The 3,502-nt window shown below is 36.8% G+C and overlaps 1 long non-coding RNA gene across 1 annotated transcript in view; it reads left to right on the top strand.

Moving 5' to 3' along the window:
- The first annotated feature begins 476 nt into the window (after window positions 1-476).
- LOC117109814 overlaps window positions 477-3,502 on the top strand; it is a 7,839-nt gene continuing 4,813 nt past the window's right edge. Inside the window, exon 1 of the long non-coding RNA XR_004445598.1 lies at window positions 477-623. This is a non-coding gene — a long non-coding RNA (uncharacterized LOC117109814). The remainder of the gene's footprint in view (window positions 624-3,502) is intronic.

Below are 3,502 nucleotides of genomic sequence, written 5' to 3'. Positions count from 1 at the left end.
GAAAAAAATAAACAATTCATATATCATTCCGAAAATACCAAGATTTAACGAAAAGTTAACAAGAAATCCCAAGATGTCATTAAAAATCGTAAGATCTTGGAATCCATGCAGTGGTCCCATTGGTGTCACTGGAAGGGAGGGTAGCACTGCAACTATCGTCTCGTTTAATATTGCACCGCTTGGGGGCGTAATTTACATTATATGGAAGGCCACATTAATTAGGTTTTAATAGGTTTTAAGCTTATACATTTTTATGGATTTCATTTCATTTAGATTTGTTAATTATGAGCAAAAATAAAGAATTATTATTATTATTATTATTATTATTATTATTTTTAAAATATATAGTAGTATTATAGTTGTAATGTATCAAAATCCAGAGTATTACAGTAATTATTACTAGTATTTTTGTAGAGACGCGAATGGCGCATCGTAAATCAAGTCCCTTGACGTCACGTTGAAAGAGTGGTAAACAAACAAGGTCGCATGTGGGTAAAAACGTGGTGTGTTATGGATGGGGCCTGGAAGTTGGATTTATCGTAAAATTCCTCTTTTTGTACGGCACAACATCGATATATAATATATCCAACATTTAAAGGAGCTACAGTTTGAATTTGGTGGAGGTAGGAGCTTATTATTAGTTATACCATGGACTACTAACTAGCTAGGCCTGGAGAAAATTCCTAAGCCTAGCTACCTACTAACAGGCCAGACCATTGCCGCCACCACCACACAGGGGCCTACATGATACTCTAAATTTATAGGCCTAGTCCACTCCTGTCATCTCGGAATGATTAAAGGTGGCTCCGAGTCGGTGGTGGTAGCAGAATATGACCGACGAGGTCTCAATGTCCTTAACGGCAATGCCGATACACATCTGGCCCTAAAAAAACGGTTACCAAATTATTTAAAACGTACAATTATTCAACACAACATGTTCTTTGATGATTTGACTTTCATATTAAGCCATGATGATTACAGTTTCTTATAGAGTTAATTAACCAATAATTAGGACACTATATCGATAGTAAACACCCGATCGCTCAACACAATCAACTCCGCTCCGCTCTACGACACACACAGTACAGTTGACGACTGCAGGTTTCCAGGGTCTGTCATATAATTTGTGCCCAATTGTAATTTTTGTGACCAATTATTTCGCTGCATTAGGATTTCTGGAAACTTGTATTGTTTTGTAGTTTGTCTTTTCACCGTTCCTAGAGATAGGTACCGTATTTCTACTTCAATTTGCTAAAGGTACAGCAAATGTCATTACATCACCATCACCCAATGAAGAACCAGTATGTGTGTGACGTCATTTTTCAAGACCGGCATTGTAGATCACCCACAGTGTAATATGGTGGGAGGTGAGCGGTGTGACTTGCGAATAAGTCCTTGGTTTAGCACATGATTACCTAGGCAAGAGTATAGTATTTTCTTATAATACTGTCATCGATAATAGGCGCAGTGTAAGGGTTCCACTTAATAATAACAGTCATGTAATTTATCTATATAGCCATATCAAGGAAGGCATGAATCCCCATTACGTAGGCCCAGGTCACCTTGCTTATGCCTTCGCAAAGAGGGTTTACATACCACTCAGTCTTTGGTCTAATCCATTTACATGACAACACATGCAATAAAAACTGAATATACTGTAAACTGTAAATAAGAGGATTCTTATAGGATTACTAGAATTTTTCTGTTTAAATGGGCCTGCATCAAAATATATTCGCAAAATTTGACACTAATAATCATGATTGTGGAAACTCATTCTCTCGATCTGAATTCTGGCTGAACGAATGATGTTTACGATTGGTGGAAGTAACAGGACGAAGTCTACGTAAAGTTAGGTAAATCAAGGAGGTATCGGTTATGCATGTGCATTCGAAGTGTATGAATATGTTGTTCAGATTGTAAAGCGTAGTAATTTTGAATATATTATAACCTAGGCTTCTTGGACTAAACCTTGGGATGAGATTTTGGAAGTTGAGCACTTGACAATGCAGGAGTTAGTTTATGACTGATATATGCCACCCAGATCGATCTGTCGATAAAGCAGGACCGCTGCCAAACGAAGAATCCAAGCAAAGGCCTAGGCTTGTCGCTAAAGCAGGGCCGCTGCCAAACGGAGAATCCAAGCAAATGCCTAGGCTTTGCTTAGTTTCCTCGACAAGCGAAGAATTTAAGCAAGGCCTAGTGACACACAGTATGCCAAGAGTTTGGTACAGGATTCAGTCCTTGTTTGATAATGGCTATAGATAAATGACATGACTCTTACTGAGTGGAACTATACGCCTATTTATCGATGGCAGTAGTAAGTACAGTATTGTACTTTTCAATGTTCTATTAAATTTACCCTGTGCATCATTCGCATTTTACCGCTCATCATAGGTGATCTGTAATGTCAGTCTTGAAAGATGATGTCACACATATTCTGGCTCTTTATTAGGTGATGGTGACGTAATGCCATTTACTGTACCTTTAGCAAAATGAAGTAGAAATATGGTACCGTATCTCTAGCCACGGCGTTGTCTTTTTGTATTATGTATTTTTCTTGATGAAGATGAAATAAAAGCGAAAAGTAGATATTAACATTTTGAGTTACATTCATACTCTTTCCACTTAGGCCTAGATGCGCTTAACTCATTGCACATCTATGGCTAATATGGTATAATTTTGCCCTGATTCTTGCAACACCGCAAAGTCGTTGACATGTACTACGTTAACCGTCCTAATTAATGGTTAATTAACTTAATTAGAAACCATAATTGTTATAATAAGTGGATTATAGGAAAGTAAAATCATCAAGGAATGTATTGGTATTGAATAAGTGTAAAATAATTTAGTAAATGATTTTAGGACTGAATGCGAAACCATAATAGTGCCAAAATTATGAGGGGGCGGGGCCAGAGTTAGCTAGGAGTACACAAAAAGTTATATCCTTCAATTGACTTTAAATATAGTTTCACATTAATTCAATTTAAAGAACACATTGACGTGAGTAATCCACACTAGAGTTTAGATCCATGCTTCCCAAACTATGGGTTGTGACCCAAAAAATCAGTCACCAAACTTTTGCGTTGGGTCACGAGCAGGTTTGCAAAAATTCAATCTATGTGTTTATTTTCAGACAGTTAAACAGGACTGACGACTTATAAAAAGCATGATTAGGTGAATCCTCATTAGAAAAATCTTTTACTATGTGCCTACAGTAATGAATAATGAATAATTCATATGGCTAGTATTATTTTTCTGTTGCCATTTATCACAACATAATTGTGTAAATCTAAGCTTTCAGGTCTGTTTAAAAACAGTTTATAGAAATAAACTTAAAACATATTACAAACTTAAAACGTATTCTAAATGTTTTTAACGGGGCCTTTTTGGGCAGTCACCAATTCTGTTGGGAGATTTTAGATGTGCTCGTATTTTATATCAGCGGTTCCAAGAATTTCATAGGGGAAGGAAGGAGCAAGGAGGGACTTTCACAAATGGAGGG

Source organism: Anneissia japonica, unplaced genomic scaffold, assembly GCF_011630105.1.
Source record: "Anneissia japonica isolate Jap-2015-1 unplaced genomic scaffold, ASM1163010v1 scaffold1511_len2985839_cov193, whole genome shotgun sequence".
NCBI lineage: Eukaryota > Metazoa > Echinodermata > Crinoidea > Comatulida > Comatulidae > Anneissia > Anneissia japonica.
The sequence above is the reverse complement of the archived record's forward strand: the minus strand, read 5'-3'. Positions and strand labels throughout refer to the sequence as shown.